Source organism: Hyperolius riggenbachi, chromosome 6 (assembly GCF_040937935.1).
Source record: "Hyperolius riggenbachi isolate aHypRig1 chromosome 6, aHypRig1.pri, whole genome shotgun sequence".
NCBI classification, from domain to species: domain Eukaryota; kingdom Metazoa; phylum Chordata; class Amphibia; order Anura; family Hyperoliidae; genus Hyperolius; species Hyperolius riggenbachi.
In genome coordinates, this window is record NC_090651.1 from 73,932,874 (window position 1) to 73,951,942 (window position 19,069).

Genomic DNA, 19,069 nt, shown 5'->3' on the forward strand with positions numbered 1-19,069 from the left:
CTGATTGAAACAGAGACTGCATGCTGTCCGGCTCTCAGTATAAATATGCATCAGTATACTCTGGTTTCTCTTCAGATCGTATAAATCTTTCGCCTTTTACTAAAGATTTCCGTGGAGAGGAACAACCATGAGTTTCATTGAATTTTTTGAGGCCCAGCCACCGCTGGGCTTACATAATGGTTAAAAAGCAGACACAACATTTTATAAATACAAGGTTGTAAAGATACAGTGGTTTCAATCTATTTTGCCTACTGTCTGTTTTACCATATGGGGGGAAAGCAGTTTGCCTCTCTGGTAGATTTTCGTCATAATTTACCACATACGGCAAATTAGGTCATAAAATGTTCTGTAATTTACTAAAAAATTGTAATTCTCATGAAAAATGGGCGGCGTGTTAGCACATAATTTACCAATCAGTTTAAAGAGACACTGAAGCCAGAATAAATCTCGCTTCAGTGCTTAAATTCAGCAGGGGCATGTGTGCCCCTGCTAAAACGCCGATGTCCCGCGGCTAAATGGGGGTCCCTTACTCCCCAAATCCCCCCCTGCAAAATCTATGACCAACTTGGTTGTAGATTTTGCTGCTGTTGAGGCAGGGGTAACTGCTGCAGCCCTGCCTCTCAGCGGCGTCTATCAGCGGCGCATCGCCGCCTCTCCCACGCCCCTCTCAGCGAAGGAAGACTGAGAGGGGCGGGGGAGATGCGGAGATACGCGCTGACAGACGTGCATGAGGCAGGGCTGCAGCGGTTAGCCCTGCCTCAATCAGGAAGTGATCCCCGGGACTCCACGAGGGGATTTGGGAGGTAAGGGACCCCCGTTTAGCCGCGTGATAGCGGCGTTTTAGCAGGGGCACACATGCCCCTGCTGAATATAAGCTCTGAAGCGAGTTTTATTCTCGCTTCAGAGTCTCTTTAAGACCTGCCTGTACCTGGGGTTTTAAGTCAGTTTGTGTGCATTTTGCAGTTTTTAGTGGGGTTCCTATTCCTGTTTTAGTGGAATTCCTATTCAGACTGTGTAATAGATACAAATAGTAAAAATAAAACTCCAGATATTTACTGGGTTTTTTTTGTTTTTTTTTACAGCGGATGCCTTTAACTACAGTATACATTCCATATGTTGCTTTTCTTGTCGGTAAAAAGTGTTTTACCGACAAGAAAATATTTACCGCAAATAGCTGCCAGAATTGAGGCCAATGACTGAAAAACCTTGGCTTGCAAGTAACTTGGTTGAAGAGTGTTTTGCAAGACAAGCGGACATTTGTATGAAATGCTTGACTTGATAAGCAAGCAACGTCTTGATATACAAGCACAGAACGTATACGTGCGTCACGTCATCACAACAGAGCTGAGGGTTGTACTTTATTGTACTTAGTCTGAGTGTAAGTACTGCATAATGTCACATTTCCATGAGATCCCTAAAGACACACACACACACACACACACACACACACACACACACACACACACACACACACACACACACACACACACACACACACACACACACACACACACACACACACACACACACACACACACACACACACACACACACACACACACACACACACACACACACGCACACGTTTGTGGTGAGCCAGTAGATAGCAATGAGTTAAAGTGGCCACACACCATACAATTTTTAAAATATCTGTTCAATTCAAGAATTGCTATAAATTTTTCTGACTGATTGTAACATTTAAAAAATCTGACCAATGTACCACACACATATGATCAACTATGATAAAAAATAATTGGCACCTCTGAGAAAATTGCTCGAAAGTATATATTAGGAAATTGACAATCTACCACACACTATTCAATTTACATAAAAATTGATCACAAAAATACAGCACTCCCAATAGACTTTTTTATCGAATAAAAACGGGAAATCCGATAAAAAAAAAGCTTTCGATTATTCGGGAAATCCGATGTTTTTTTTTATTGAATTGCCGTAAAATTGGCTCATTTTATTGTATTGTGTGTGGCCACCTTTAGTTTTAGTGAAAGTCTTTTTTTATATTTTTACTTTTGTACAGTACTCTGTATTAAAGATTTTTCTATAAATGTTTTTTGATTGTGTAACAGATCATCTGAGTTTCCATTAATCCCTATGGTGAAATTTACTTTATGAGTGCTTTGTATGTTTCTGGAACTAATTATGCAAACCAAGGTTCCACTATAATTGTCATGCGATCTCTGGAGCAATACTTAAGCTGGCCATACATTGGCCCGATTTGCCGCCGTTTCGACAGCAGATTCAATCACTGGGATCGAATCTGCTGCCAATCGTTCGCGCTACACGCCGAATTACGATCCATTCCGTCCGATCCCGTCGATCGCGCCGTGTGGAAAATAACCGTCGATCGCCCGCGGGTAAAGAGCACATCGCGTTTCGAGTGCCCGACGACCGACGCAATAGAGCTGCAATACATTACCTACTCCGCCAGCGCGACTCCCGGGTCTCCGCTCTTCTTCTCCGCTCTGGTCTGGTCTCCGGCATGCTTCCCTTCTTCCTGTCCCGGCAGTAGAGGGCGCTCTACTATTTAAACTTCCCCCAGACAGGAAGAAGGGAAGCATGCCGGAGACCAGAGCGGAGACGGAGAAGAAGAGCGGTGACCGGGGGCAGTCGCACCAGCGGAGCAGGTGATGAATGCGGGCGGGGGGAGCGGCGGCAGCACCACCACAACAGATTGTGATCGGTTTCAGGCTGAAATCGGTTCATAATCTGTTGCAAGTAAAGGTAGCCATACGATCCCTCTCTGATCAGATTCGATCAGATAGGGATCTGTCTGTTGGTCGAATCTGATGGCAAATCGACCAGTGTATGGCTACCTTTAGGCTAAGTTTTCATTTATGCAAATCTCCTCCGGTTTTTAACACGTGAATTCGGATGCGGAAAAACAGATTATTGAAATCAATAGGCTGCTTCCGAATTTGCGTGCGAGGAAATAAATATGTAGTGCCTGCTGCGTTTGTTGCGACATTGCATCTGAATCCCCATAGCTGTGAATTGACATATATGCTCAGCCAAGATGAGTCAGCGGTCTGAATCTCTAGTTGACACAATGGGGCCGCTGTCCACTAGTGTTGGGCGAACAGTGTTCGCCACTGTTCGGGTTCTGCAGAACATCACCCTGTTCGGGTGATGTTCGAGTTCGGCCGAACACCTGACGGTGTTCGGCCTTTTAAGTTCGGGTTCGCCCCGAACTACTAATTGGCCGCCGAACAGGGCCCCCTATGGGGTCGCAGGCATAAGGGGGGAGCATGCCCCGATCGCGGGGGGGGGGGGGGGGGTCGGAAATTCCCCCCACCCCCTCCGCTAGCGCTCCCCCCTCTGCCCGCTTCCCCATAAAAAAGTTTCAGGAAGTACCGGTCCGGTGGTAGTGGGTGGCTGGCAGTGGGCGGCACTGTGAAGTGAGTGACTGAGGAGGAGGAGTCCGGAGAGTGACGCGTTGAGGGAGGCCGGGCAGCGGGCGGTTCAGCAGTAGTACCGTACTACTGCTGAACCGCCCGCTGCCCGGCCTCCCTCAACGCGTCACTCTCCGGACTCCTCCTCCTCAGTCACTCACTTCACAGTGCCGCCCACTGCCAGCCACCCACTACCACCGGACCGGTACTTCCTGAAACTTTTGTATGGGGAAGCGGGCAGAGGGGGGAGCGCTGGCGGAGGGGGTGGGGGGAATTTCCGACCCCCCCCCCGCGATCGGGGCATGCTCCCCCCTTATGCCTGCGACCCCATAGGGCCCCCAAAAGCGGGATGTTCGGGAAGTTCGGGGTTCGGCCCGAACATGCCGAACATTGCGGCCATGTTCGGCGAACTTTCCCGAACCCGAACATCCAGGTGTTCGCCCAACACTACTGTCCACACGCTAGATTATCAGAAGAGACTCATTGGCCAAGATCAGATGTGAAAGCTTCCTTGTACTAAAAATTCACTTTAGTTTTTATACATACCTATGTAGAAGGAATGCTCTGGATACCATAGAGCCTTCTTGGTCAGGCCCGCCGTTCCTGCGCTGTCTCTGGTTGAACTGATTTGACCTGCTAAGTCACATAACTCGTTGAAACTCATTGGGCAACCTTCAGAGCTACTCCAGTCCCCGACAAGTTTTTTTAAAAATCTTTTTCTAGCTCCTGTTGCGCACAACAGAGCCCGGAGTAAGCAAGGCTTTATGCCCATGCACGGAAAAAGTGGAAGTGTATAAACACCCCACAAAAATGTGCATGAGCTTCCCTGGGCCCCACAAAAGCAGGGCCCTTTCCGTTGTTCTCCCGGAGGAGAACCTTCCACTTTGCCTTTGGTAGGGGGGCTTTGGGGTCCTCCAACACCCGAAGTATTGGAGGACCCCGACTTGCCACATGGTTGCCCACTGGCCAGGGTCGGCTCCCCCAAGAGGGGGCCTCTAGTCGAGGACCGGAGTCCCCAGGGAACAAGTCCCCAGTGCCAGCAAGCTGGCCCCCGACCTTGCGACTGGTGTTATAAAAATTCTACACGCTCCCTAGGCAAAAGGCCGGGGAGCTGCGTTAGTTGGCTAAGCATACAGGTAGTACAGACCTTAGTGCCTTATTCCGCCACAGGTTTTTCAGGACCTCCTGGATCGCCACTCCAGGGGCAGTACACCTAAGCAAAGCCCTCAGCCCTTCAGCCTCAATCATGGTAGATCTGTTTGTGCAGTCAGGATCAAGGAAACGTATGATTTGTACATTCCTACTAGAGGAACCAATGTTGCCACCAATTCCTTTTTCGGAATGCACCCCCAGCCCCGGTCAAACTGCGGAGGAGGGGGGGGGGGGGCAAGAGCATAGTACAGAGGCGAATCCTTCCTTGAAACTGATAAGAATAGATTTTTATTTTATTTTTTTTAGCTTTCTTGGCTAAGTAAACAAGACTATTAGCCCCATGCACGGAAAAAGCGTGAGTGCCCTAAAGCACCCCCACAAAACGTGCATGAGTAGCCACAGGCCCCACAATACAGCAGGGTCCTTCCGGTGTTCCCCGAAGGGAACTTATCCCCCTTTACCATCGGCGCAGGGGGTACTAAGCATCCTCCAACCCGAGGGTTGGAGGACACTGGCAGCATCCTCCAACACCCGAAGGGCTGGAGGACCCTGGACTGCCCTGTGGTTACCCAAAGGGCCTGGCCATGTGGCAACCGTGTCCACATGGTCCGGGTGGCTCCCCCGAGAGGGAGCCAGGTGGGAACCGAAGTCCCCAGGGGACAAGTCCCCGGTGCCAGCAAGTTGGCCCCGACCTTGCGGCCGGAGGGATAAAAATTCCGCACTCTCCCTAGCCAAAAGGCCGGGGAGCTGCGTTAGTCGGCTATGCATATAGGCAGTACAGACCAAAGCACCCTACTTCCACCTGGGATCTGCCACATCCCAGGTTTTTTCAGGTGCACCTGGAGCGCCACTTCCAGGGGCAGTACGCCTAAGTAAAGCCCTCAGCCATTCAGCTTCGACCATGGTATAGATCCATTCAATCAGCCTCTGGGGAGTTACGACAAGAAGGGACACCCTGCCAAAGTGCCATCCCTCCAGGTCCCCCCCCCCCAAAACCTCAAGAACAGATTTTTTTTTTTTTTTTTTTTTTTAAGCTTTCTTGGCCCCTGTTGCATGCAACAGAGGTCCCGGGTAAGCAAGGCTATTAGCCCCGTGCACGGAAAAAGCGTGAGTGCCCTAAAGCACCCCCACAAAACGTGCACGAGTAGCCACGGGCCCCACAATGCTGCAGGGCCCTTCCGGTTGTTCCCCGAAGGGAACCTTCCCCCTTTGCCTTCGGCTCAGGGGGTGGCATCCTCCAACACCCGAGGGGTTGAAGGATCCTGGGGTCCTCCGAGGAGGACCCCTACTGCGCCCAGTGGTTACCCAAAGGGCCTGGCCATGTGGCAACCGTGTCCACATGGTCTGGGTGGCTCCCCCGAGAGGGAGCCGGGTGGGAACCGAAGTCCCCGTGCCAGCAAGCTGGCCCCGACCTTGCGGCCGGAGTGATAAAAATTCCGCACTCTCCCTAGCCAAAAGGCCGGGGAGCTGCGTTAGTTGGTTTTGCATATGGGCAGTACAGACCAAAGCACCCTACTTCCGCCTGAGATCTGCCACATCTCAGGTTTTTTCGGGTGCACCTGGAGCGCCACTTCCAGGGGCAGTACGCCTAAGCAAAGCCCTCAGCCATTCAGCCTCGACCATGGTATAGATCCATTCCATCAGTCCCTGGGAATTACGACCAGGAAGGACACCCTGCCACAGTGCCATCCTTCCAGGTCCCCCCAAAAATTTCAAGAACAGATTTTTTTTTTTTTTTTTTTAAGCTTTCTTGGCCCCTGTTGCATGCAACAGAGGTCCCGGGTAAGCAAGGCTATTAGCCCCGTGCACGGAAAAAGCGTGAGTGCCCTAAAGCACCCCCACAAAACGTGCACGAGTAGCCACGGGCCCCACAATGCTGCAGGGCCCTTCCGGTTGTTCCCCGAAGGGAACCTTCCCCCTTTGCCTTCGGCTCAGGGGGTGGCATCCTCCAACACCCGAGGGGTTGAAGGATCCTGGGGTCCTCCGAGGAGGACCCCTACTGCGCCCAGTGGTTACCCAAAGGGCCTGGCCATGTGGCAACCGTGTCCACATGGTCTGGGTGGCTCCCCCGAGAGGGAGCCGGGTGGGAACCGAAGTCCCCGTGCCAGCAAGCTGGCCCCGACCTTGCGGCCGGAGTGATAAAAATTCCGCACTCTCCCTAGCCAAAAGGCCGGGGAGCTGCGTTAGTTGGTTTTGCATATGGGCAGTACAGACCAAAGCACCCTACTTCCGCCTGAGATCTGCCACATCTCAGGTTTTTTCAGGTGCACCTGGAGCGCCACTTCCAGGGGCAGTACGCCTAAGCAAAGCCCTCAGCCATTCAGCCTCGACCAGGAGTAGATCCATTCCACCAGACCGTGGGAATTATGACTAGGCGGGACACACTGCCACTGTGCCATCCCTCCAGGTCCCCCAAGGTTACCCAACTGATAAGAACAGATACTACACTTGATCTTAGCCAAAAGGCCAGATACTACACTTGATCTTAGCCAAAAGGTCGAGAAGTTCCGAAGATGAGCATATGTACATGCGCAGTAAAGGTTTGGTCATCTTTGGAAATACCCGGGGACTGGAGTTGTTCTGTAGGATGCCTAAGGAGGAGTGCTGAAGACCTAGTAAACGGAATAATGTCTTCAACCAAGGAGGGCGCAGAAACAACGGGACAGAGGATGGACTGTTCTGTCTATACTTGGAACAATGCAGTATAATCTTCACCCTGTACAGTTACAGTCTCCCCTATTCATCATCTGCTGCTCTATACATGTGTAAATGAGGACACTTCCTTGTACTTCCGTTCTCCCATAATCCTCTGCTAAAACCTCAACTTCCTCTTTGCCTTATTTGCATACCCATGATGCATTTCAGGTAGCACATTTCTTAAAGTAAAATACTGCTCCTTTTAGCCCTTTGTATTTATGATTTGGAAAATAGATTTAAAGTTCTGCATGTGGTAAACATTATTTGATATCTATAGTAATTGTTGTATTATAAACATCATGAAGTCTCCCTGAATGATTCAGAGACTGCATGCTGTCCGGCTCTCAGTATAAATATACATGAGTATACTCTGGTTTCTCTTCAGATCGTATAAATCTTTCGCCTTTTACTAAAGATTTCCGTGGAGAGGAACAACCATGAGTTTCATTGAATTTTTTGAGGCCCAGCCACCGCTGGGCTTACTTATTGGTTAAAAAAGTAGAAGTAACTTCTTAATAATACAAGGTCATAATGATATAATGGCCTCAATTCTGGTATGCTTCCTGCCCGTTTTACAGCATAAGTGGTATTTTACAGCATTTGGTAAAAGCAGTTTGCTATTCTGGTACATTTTAGTCATAATTTACCTAATGCAATAAATTTAGATCCTAAAATATGCGGTATTTTACCAAAAATTGGAATTCTCATGAGAAATAGGGGGCATGTTAGTGCATAATTTACCGATCAGTTTAAGACCTGCCTGTACCTGGCGGTAAAGTCAATTTGTGCGCATTTTGCAGTTTTTAGTGGAGTTCCTATTCAGTCCCTGTTCATGTTTTAGTGGACTTCCGATTCAGGCTGTGTAATAGAGAATAGTAAAAATATAAACTCCAAATATTTACTTGATTTTTGTTTTGTAGAGGATGCCTACTTTCCATAGGTTGCTACATAGTCAAATACCCCCCCCCAACAAAAAAAAAAATCTTCCAAACACTATCCTAAGTTATGGAAGACAATTAAAGTATATTATTATTATTTACCGCTGAACTACTGCACGTTTTACCGCATTTATTCCTCCCCCCCCCCCAAAAAAAAATACTGCATGGGATATATTACCGATAAGAAAATATTTACTACACATAGCTACCAGAATTGAGGCCAATGACTGAAAAACCTTGGCTTGCAAGTAACTTGGTTTAAAAGTACCTTTCAAGACAAGCAGACATTTGTATGAAATGTTTGACTTGATAAGCAAGCAACGCAACGTCTTGATATACAAGCACAAACCTATGCGTACGTCACATCATCACAACAGAGCTGACGGTTGTGCTTTATTGTGCTGTACTTAGTCTGAGTGTAAGGGCTGTATAATGTCACATTTCCATGAAATCCCTAAACACGCACGCACGTACGTTAGTGGTGAGCCAGGAAATAGCAATATCAAAGGTCAGCGCCGGTTTAGAAAGTCATTATATGTAGGGAATGGTAAATTCTTCACCACGTAGATATCCGCCAAACATCAAAACTAGAAAAGGCTTACCAGCTCCCAACAACCCACATTATAAGGTTGTAAAATGGCTCAGGTCACAGATAACGTCCAGGGAACATCAGACGTCGTGAAGATCCAGTGGACATCCGTATGGAATTTATATAGGAAAACAAAAACGGCAATATCTAAGCGTAACCCGTTTATTTAGATAAAATTTCTTTAACCTGCTGAGCGGTCTGGACGAGCTCAGCTCGTCCATCACCACCGGAGGCTGCCGCTCAGGCCCTGCTGGGCCGATTTCAATGAAATAAAAAGCAGCACACGCAGCCGGCACTTTGCCAGCCGCGTGTGCTGCCTGATCGCCGCTGCAGCGCGGCGATCCGCCGCGTGCAGCGGCGAAAGAGGGTCCCCCCAGCCGCCCGAGCCCAGCGTAGCCGGAACAAACAGTTCCGGCCAGCGCTAAGGGCTGGATCGGAGGCGGCTGACGTCAGGACGTCGGCTGACGTCCATGACGTCACTCCGCTCGTCGCCATGGTGACGAGGTAAGCGAAACACGGAAGGCCGCTTATTGCGGCCTTCCGTGTTACTTCTGGCCGCCGGAGGCGATCGGAAGAACGCCTCCGGAGCGCCCTCTAGTGGGCTTTCATGCAGCCAACTTTCAGTTGGCTGCATGGAATATTTTTTTTTTAATTTAAAAAAAACCCTCCCGCAGCCGCCCTGGCGATTTAATCAGAACGCCAGGGTGGTTAAAAGGCAGCCAAATGGGAAGGTAACAGGCGGCACCATTGTCTATTGATCTACGATTGACCATTAAATGCGCGCTAATCTTCCGGGGTTCCCTGTTTATGGGCCCTGAATGTGAGTTATCGTTTTTATATCTACTGCCTTTTAAAGAAATTTTATCTAAATAAACTGGTTACTGGTTAGATATTGCCGTTTTTGTTTTCCTATATAAATTCCTGAAACTTTACCTCCATACGAATGTCCACTGGATCTTCACGACGTCTGATGTTCCCTGGACGTTATTTGTGACCTGAGCCATTTTACAACAATGTTGTTGGGAGCTGGTAAGCCTTTTCTAGTTTTGATGTTTGGCGGATATCTACCTCTGAGCATTTGATATATTGGCTATCATTCATAAAGGAGCTGTCGGTAAGGGGAACCAATGCGGGAAAACACCGCTGCCGGTATTTTAGACTTCTGGGTGGGCATTCATAAAAAAGTATCCATGTGCGGAAGCAGTGCGGAGATTCCCCGAACTAGGCAGGCGGTAGGCAGGCGGAAGGGTTGCGGAGACACGGAAGCAGCCGAGTTGATACATTTCTCTGTGTTCCGCTCTGCTGCAGCTGCCTGGAAGGTCTGTGTGCCTCCATTCACTTACATTAGTATCGCCACATCAGAGGGAGCGGTACTTCCCGACCTCACACCGCTTGAGGTAATCTTTATGAATTAACATTTTGCTACATTTGTTCCGATAATCACCGCACAAGGCAGTGATTTATCACTCTGCTCAGTAGTGTCATTTTTTCATGCGGAAAGAGCCTTTATGAATGCTGACTTTGCTATGTGTTCGGTAAAGTCAGCTGTTTTAAGCATTTCCGCATGCGGAAATGCTTTATGAATGAACAGGCTGTCGGTAAAGAGAATCAGTGCGGGAAAACACCGCTGGCGGATTTTTAGACTTCTGGGTGGGCATTCATAAAGATGTATCCATGTGCGGAAGCAGTGCGGAGATTCCCCGAACTAAACTGGCGGTAGGCAGGCAATAGGCTTGCGGAGACACGGAAGCTGCCGAGTTGATACATTTCTACGTGTTCCGCTCTGCTGCAGCTGCCTGGGAGGTCTGTGTGTCTCCATTCACTTCCATTGGTATCGCCACATCAGAGGGAGCGGTACTTCCCGACCTCACACCGCTTGCGGGGATCTTTATGAATGAACATTTTGCTACATTTGTTCCGATAATCACCGCACAAGGGCTATCATTCATGAACAGGCTGTCGGTAAAGAGAATTAGTGCGGGAAAACACCGCTGGCGAATTTTTAGACTTCTGGGTGGGCATTCATAAAGATGTATCCATGTGCGGAAGCAGTGCGGAGATTCCCCGAACTAGGCTGGCGGTAGGCAGGCGGTAGGCAGGCGGAGACACGGAAGCTGCAGAGTTTATACATTTCTCCGTGTTCCGCTCTGCTGCAGCTGCCTGGGAGGTCTGTGTGTCTCCATTCACTTACATTGGTACCGCCACATCAGAGGGAGCGGTACTTCCCGACCTCACACCGCTTGCGGTGATCTTCATGAATGAACATTTTGCTACATTTGTACCGATAATCACCGCACAAGGCGGTGATTTATCACTCTTCTCGGTAGTGTCATTTTTCCATGCGGAAAGAGGCTTTATGAATGCTGACTTTGCCGAGTGGTCGGTAAAGTCAGCTGTTTTAAGCATTTCCGCATGCGGAAATGCTTTATGAATGATAGCCAAGGCGGTGATTTATCACTCTGCTCGGTAGTGTCATTTTTCCATGCGGAAAGAGGCTTTATGAATGCTGACTTTGATATGTGGTCGGTAAAGTCAGCTGTTTTAAGCATTTCCGCATGCGGAAATGCTTTATGAATGATAGCCATTGGGCTCTATTCATAAAAAAGTTGTTGCGAGAAAACTCCTGGAGGGAAAATACCGCAGCGGTATTTTACACTTTTGGGTGGTCATTCAAAGAAATCTTGAAAGCTGCGATGCAAGGGCGGAGATCTCCCGCTGAAAGCTGGCGGTAAGCTGTCGGAAGGCATGCGGAAACACTTCAGCCGGCAGAGTCCCTCCGTGCACTGCTCTCTCTGGGAGGTCTGTCCCATTCACTTGTATGTAATCCGCAAAATCAGAGGAAGCGGTATTTCCCGTCCACATACCGCTTCCTCTAATCTTTATGAATGGCCATTTTGTTACTTTTTTCTAGATAAATCTAGAAAAACACTGGAGAAGGCGGCAATTTCTCGCTCTGCTGGGGGATTGTAGATTTTCATGCGGGAACAGCTTTTTTGAATGCCCACTTTGCTAAATGGACGGGAAAATCCGCTGTTTTGAGCGGAAAACTTGCGGTAAGGTTTTATGAATAGAGCCCATTGTGGTGAAGAATTTACCATTCCCTACATATGACTTTCTAAACCTGCGCTGACCTTTGATGTATGCCTGACTTCTGAACTTTTGGACATTGTTCTTCTCAGCGGCGGTTCCATTGTCCCTTGGCGCCGATATATTTGCTACTATGGCTATCATTCATAAAGCATTTCCGCATGCGGAAATGCATAAAACAGCTGACTTTACCGAACACTCGGCAAAGTCAGCATTCATAAAGGCTCCTTCCGCATGAAAAAATGACACTACCGAGCAGAGCGATACATTTCCGCCTTGTGCGGAGTTTTTCTAGATTTATCTAGAAAAAGTAACAAACACGTCCATTCATAAAGATTAGAGCAAGCGGTATGCGGGAGGAAAATACCGCTTGCTCGACAGTAGCGATAGGCGGGCGGATTACTTGTAAATGAATTGGACGGACCTCCCAAGCAGCATCAGACAGAGGAGCGCACGGAGGGAATCGGGCAGCTTTTATGTTTCCGCATGTCTTCCGCCACGCTACCGCCAGCTTCCTCTAGAAAACCTCCGCACTTGTATCGCAACAGGCAACTTCTTTATGAATGACCACCCAGAAGTCTTAAGTGCCGCTTGCGGAGAAGAACGGTGTTTTCCCGCACTACCGACTGGTCCTTTATGAATGATAGCCTATATATTACAGGAAATAGCAATGACTTAGTTATGGTTAAAGAGACACTGAAGCGAAAAAAAATATATGATATAATGAATTGGTTGTGTACTATGAATAATTACTAGAAGATTAGCAGCAAAGAAAATATTCTCATATTTTTATTTTCAGGTATATAGTGTTTTTTCTAACATTGCATCATTCTATAATATGTGCAGATTACACAACACTCAGCATTCAAAATGAGTCTTTCAGAGCAGTGTGTGAAGTAATGAACTCTCCTCTAGCAGAGGAAAAGTAAACAGTTCAATTACAGTTGAGATAATAAAAGTCAGATAACAGCCCTCTCCACGACTAAGTTATGCTGGGAATACACGGTTCGTTTTTGCCTTCGTTTAAACCTTCGATTCGTTCGGTAAACGAATCGAGTGTTGAAAACGTATGTGAAAATAGTCATAATCTCATTATAGTTTCGATTAATAGACCCCAAAAACGAACGACTAGTGATCGAACATGTTTGATATTATCTCTCTTTATCCATCTAATCGAGCCATTGGTAGGCTTGATGGCTGTTCAGATCGATTATATATTCGTTTATGCTAGTCCGTCCCTGTAAAAAGGGATTTTCGTTTCGTTTCTTTGCAGCCTTCGATCATTGGAAAAACGAAACCATCAGAATCGAAAAAAAAAAACGAAACCGTGGGTGGTGATATTAACCGTATGACCGATTATTTCGGGATCGAAAAGGACAAAAGGCACAATCGAAACGAAGGTTTAAACGAAGGCAAAAACGAACCGTGTATTCCCAGCATTAGTCGGAGAGCTTAATAGCTTTTTTGCATAGAGATAACAACTGGAGTTTCTCAACTCTTCCTGTACTGGAAACAATTAGACTGATGTATCTGATCTTAATGTTTTTTTTCTTAGCTGTACTACACATACAAATCATAATATCATCATTTTTTTTCGGTTCAGTGTCTCTTTAAAGTCCTTTTTATATTTTATCTTTTGTACAGTACAATACTCTATTAAATATTTTTCTATAAATGTTTTTGGAATGTGGAACAGATCATCTGAGTTTCCATTACTCCTTATGGGGAAATTTGCTTTGATATGAGTGCTTTGGATTACAAGCATGTTTCCAGAACTAATTATGCAAACCACGGTTCCACTGTAATTCATTCTGAAATCTGTTGGAAATCTGTTCCTAGTGTGGCACACATCAGACAGAAAACCCTCTGAGGGTCCGTTCACACTTATAATCGTTTTGCGGCAGTGATTTTCCCAATCACTGGACACTGCGGCGGTTTTGGAGCGATCGCGATTAGCGTGCTTTGCACACTAATCACGATCGCTAATCGCGGAACGCTCCTCGCCGGCAAACCGCTGCATGCAGCGCGGTTGCGGTTATCGCTACCCGCAACTGCGGCAGTGAGAACACTGCCACTCGCTACATTGGCCTCGATTCATAAAAGTGCTGTCGGTAAGGTAAAGTCGAGCGGGGAAACACCGCTGACGGTATTTCCGCCTTCAGGGTGGTAATTCATAAAAATGTTGCTAGTTGTGACAGGCGTGCGGAGATATTCCGCTGTAGGCAGGCGTTAGGCTGTCCTACGCATGCGGAAACAGGAGAAGCAGGCGGAATCCCTCCGTGCGGTGTTCTCTCTGCAGCTGCTTGGGAGGTCTGTCCCATTCACTGCACTGTATTCCGCACGCTTCTCGCCACATCAGAGGTAGCGGTAATACCCGTCCGCATACCGCTACCTCTAATCTTTATGAATTGACTACTTGTTACTTTTGCTATGATAATCACCGCGCTTTGGCTATCATTCATGAACAGGCTGTCGGTAAGGGGAACCCGTGCGGGAGAATACCGCCGTCGGTAGTTTATCCTTCTGGGTGGTCATTCATAAACTTTGTGCCTGGGGCGGTAGCAGTGCGGAGGTTTTCTGGAGAATGGTGTCGGCAGGCGGGCGGTAGGCATGCGGAAACAGAAAAGCTGGCCGAGTCCCTCCATGCGGTGCTCTCTCTGCTGATGTGTGGGAGGTCCGTCCCATTCACTTACATGTACTCCGCAAGCTTCCCGCTACATCCAGGGGATCGGTAATCCCCTTCCGCATGTTTATGAATGAACCTTTTGCTACTTTTTCTGGATAACTGCGTATCAAAGCCGCACAAGGCGGTACGTTGTCACTCTGCACGGGAATGTCAGCTCCGCATGCGGAAAGAGGCTTTATGAATGCAGAACTTGCTCGGTGGTCGGTAAAGTCAGCGGTATTACGCATTTCCGCATGCGGGAATGCTTTATGAATGATAGCCAATGTCGGCTTTTCATGCGGAAAAAGCCTTTATGAATACAGATTTTGCTGTGTGGTCGGTAAAGTGAGCCGTTTTCAGCATTTCTGAATGCGGGAATGCTTTATGAATCTAGGCCAATGGCTATCATTCATAAAGCATTTCCGCATGCGGAAATGCTAAAAAACAGCTGACTTTACCGACCACTCAGCAAAGTCAGCATTCATAAAGGCTCTTTCCGCATGAAAAAAATGACACTACCGAGCAGAGTGATAAATCACCGCCTTGTGCGGTGATTATCGGAACAAATGTAGCAAAATGTTAATTCATAAAGAATACCGCCAGCGGTGCAACGTCGGAAAGTCCCGCTCCCTCTGATGTGGAGATACCAATGTAAGTGAATGGAGACACACAGACCTCCCAGGCAGCTGCAGCAGAGCGGAACACGGAGAAATGTATCAACTCGGCAGCTTTCGTGTCTCCGCCTGCCTACCGCCTGCCTACCGCCAGCCTAGTTCGGGGAATCTCCGCACTGCTAACGCACCTGGATACTTCTTTATGAATGCCCACCCAGAAGTCTAAAACACCGCCAGCTGTGTTTTTCCGCATTGATTCCCCTTACCGACAGCCTCTTTATGAATGATACCCATTGGCTATCATTCATAAAGCATTTCCGCATGCGGAAATGCTTAAAACAGCTGACTTTACCGACCACTCGGCAAAGTCAGCGTTCATAAAGCCCCTTTCCGCATGGAAAAATGACACTACCGAGCAGAGTGATAAATCACCGCCTTGTGCGGTGATTATCGGTACAAATGTAGCAAAATGTTCATTCATAAAGATCACCGCAAGCGGTGTGAGGTCGGAAACTTCCGCTCCCTCTGATGTAGCGATATCAATGTAAATGAATGGAGACACACAGACCTCCCAGGCAGCTGCAGCAGAGCGGAACACGGAGAAATGTATCAACTCGGCCGCTGCCGTGTCTCCGCAAGCCTACCGCCTGCCTACCGCCGGCTTAGCTCGGGGAATCTCCGCACTGCTTCCGCACACGGATACATCTTTATGAATGCCCACCCAGAAGTCTAAAAATCCGCCAGCGGTGTTTTCCCGCACTGATTCTCTTTACCGACAGCCTGTTCATGAATGATAGCCATTGTGTAGCGTTTTTTGCCAAACCGCTAGCGGTTTGCCGTGAGCGGGAATCGCGCGATTCCCGCTCAGGTCAGCACGGGCCCTGATGGTCGAAAATCTGGCCACTTTAAGTCTCCCCTATTCATCATCTGCTGCTCTATACATGTGTAAATTAGTGTTGTCCGGATCATGAACGATTCGGATCTTTGATCCGAATCTATTTTATGAGTCGATCATCCGAATCATCAAAATGAGTGATTCGGATCGCAAAAGGGGCGGGGCAAGGAGCGACATGCCCCCTCTCAGCGGGCAGCGGGGTCCTGGAAGCAGGGATCGCTCTGTTGTATGGGAGGCAGCCTTGCGGGGAGTCAGGTAGATGAGAGAGAGGGGACATGGGTGCCACTGCCAGATATGTGTAGAGCACACATACTGGCTATAACGTGCTGCTCATTATAGGCTGTCTGTTCCGTAGTGCTGCACAGTGAACACATTGGAAGCTTTTGGCTCAGCACAGCTCAGTAACTTTGCAGACAGTGTGATTGAAAGGCAATATAATCCTCCTGCACTCAGCACTAAACAGCTGCACTTATCTTCTGGGAATGCTTTCTTTCACTGTGCGACATTTTCTTTCAAAGTGTACAGATGAACATATAGGTGAAATATATGTAAAGCATATGACTTCAGCATGTGGGTATTACGTGCAAACATTTCTGCTCTCTGCTCGTCCCTCCTCCCTTCTCTGTCCACTCCCTGCCCTCTGTCCATCTTCTCCCCTTCTCTGTGTGTCCACTCCCTCCCCTTCTCCTGTCCACAGACCTGTCCTGCTGTTCATTTCACCCCCGAATGCTTCCGGTAGTAAAATGATCCGAGATTCGGATCAAAGATCCGGATCTCTTCAACGATCCGATTCGAATCATCCGGATCATTGAAAAGATCCGAACTTCCCATCTCTAGTGTAAATGAGGATGCTCTTTGTTGTACTTCCCTTCTCCCATAATCCTCTGCTGAAGCCTCAACCCCCTTTTCGCCTTATTTGCATACCAATGATGCATTTCAGATAGCACATTTCTTAAAGTAAAATGTTACTCCTTTTAGCCCTTGGTATTTATAGTTTGGAAAATAGATTTATAGTTTTGCATGTGGTAAACATTATTTGTTATCTATAGTAATTGTTTTATTATAAACATCAGGAATTCTCCAGACTGCGTGCTGTCCGGCTCTCTGTATAAATATACATGAGTATACTCTAGTTTCTCTTCAGATCGTATAAATCTTTCGCCTTTTACTAAAGATTTCCGTGGAGAGGAACAACCATGAGTTTCATTGAATTTTTTTGAGGCCCAGCCATAGCTGGGCTTGCTTACTGGTTAAAAAGTAGAAGTAACTTCTTAAAGAGAACCCAAGGTGGGTTCTAAGAATGCTATACTGCCCAGCCTCTGTTGCTGTCCCGATCCCCCCCTAAGCTCCCCCCCTGCGCTCTGCTATGCCCCCATAAATCACCCAGCCGTGCTGTCCAATCAGCGGGGAGGGAAGGGACGTGGGCGGGGACCGGAGCTATGGAGGAGGCGGGAGAGCGGCGAGACTGACACTTACAGAAGTAAACAGCCGGCTGGGACACGCTGTGTGTCAACAGCACGGCTAGGTGATTTATGGGGGCATAGTAGAGCGAACAGTGAGAACAGTCAGTCATCCCACAGACCAGCACCAAAGACCTACAACATCATCTTGCTACAGATGGAGTCACTGTTCAACCATTCGGCACACTTTACACAAGGAGATGCTGTATGCGAAAATTGATGCAGAGGAAGCCTTTTCTCTGCCCACAGCACAAACAGAGACACTTGAGGTTTGCTAAAGCATATTTGGACAAGCCAGCTTCATTTTGGAATAAGGTGCTGTGGACTGATGAAACTAAAATTGAGTTATTTGGGCATAACAAGGGGTGTTATGCATGGAGAAAAAAGAACACAGAATCCCAAGAAAAACACCTGCTACCTACAGTAAAATATGGTGGTGGTTTAATCATGCTGTGGGGTTATGTGGCCAGTGCATGGACTGGTAATCTTGTCAAAGTTGAGGGATGCATGGATTCCACTCAGTATCAGCAGATTCTGGAGACCAATGTCCAGGAATCAGTGACAAAGCTGAAGTTGCGCCGGGGCTGGATCTTTCAACAAGACAACGACCCTAAACACTGCTCAAAATCCCAAATACACAAAAAACCGCGCTGATAGATAGTAAGATGGGTGACAACAGTGGTGCGCTGCCCTAAATGTATAAGTAAATCACAATCCAAGCTCGGAAGCTGCGCACAAATGTTCACAGTAATCAAGTCTCTATTAGGTGCAATCCTGTAAGGAAAAACAGTCAAAACGCTATTGATCCAATAGATAAACAATCCAGTGCTTTTTCCTAAGTTGCAGGCTGTTCTCGCCACTGATCACCTTCAGCGAGTAGTCACCACCACCACACCCCTCACAGTGGGCACTCACCGCTATTATATGACCCTCTATTAGGTGGGTCTTCAGCGCTTATGGGGTCATCAGGCCGCCCCCTGCCACTCAGGAACTTTATCCGCTCAATGAGACTTGCACAGGAACATATACACTTCTAAAAACATGAACAGAGCTCTCATCGCGTAATACTGTAAAAACAAGTTTATTCTAAAAGAAATGCGCACTTACAAACATGAGGCTTGGTGTTGGGCACAGAGTTTTAGTGGGCTCTACCCCAATCGTAGGCCACCGGATCGGCTTGTTGCGCTGGCTGGGTCCGCTTCCAGTGGCTCTCCACCTCGCCCCTCGAATGTCTGTAAGCTTGCTAAAAAAGTGGTCGCATTAGCTTGACCGGTTTCGTCGCCTAGGCGACTCCTCAGAAGCATATGCGGCCTGAACGCCATGTTGGTTTATATATACCTATCCACCTAGTCCAATTTCCTCCCTCCCTTCCCTCTCTCACCCCCGGAAGTGCTAAGCGCCGAAAAGTATCAACCAATGGTTTCCCCGTATACCCGGAATCTGCTTCCGGGTTCGGGTTCCCATAGTGACGCGGCTACTTCTCTTCCTCCCCTTACGCAACGTCGGCGTTTGAATTACCATACCGCCGCGCATGCGTATTGCGTATGATGCAGGATGCAGAG

At 47.9% G+C, this 19,069-nt stretch overlaps 1 protein-coding gene and 3 non-coding genes across 4 annotated transcripts in view; all 4 read left to right on the forward strand.

Annotated features, from left to right (window-relative positions):
• The window catches only part of HECTD3 (HECT domain E3 ubiquitin protein ligase 3), a 149,472-nt gene that overhangs the window by 52,350 nt on the left and 78,053 nt on the right, over nucleotides 1-19,069 (forward strand). The gene's annotated exons all lie outside the window — the stretch shown is intronic.
• On the forward strand, nucleotides 56-170 carry LOC137523242 (U5 spliceosomal RNA). Its single transcript, XR_011022584.1, has one exon. It is a non-coding gene; the product is annotated as a U5 spliceosomal RNA (small nuclear RNA).
• Nucleotides 7,625-7,739, forward strand: LOC137523243 (U5 spliceosomal RNA). The gene has a single exon (XR_011022585.1). It is a non-coding gene; the product is annotated as a U5 spliceosomal RNA (small nuclear RNA).
• LOC137523247 (U5 spliceosomal RNA) lies at nucleotides 17,172-17,287 on the forward strand. The gene has a single exon (XR_011022589.1). It is a non-coding gene; the product is annotated as a U5 spliceosomal RNA (small nuclear RNA).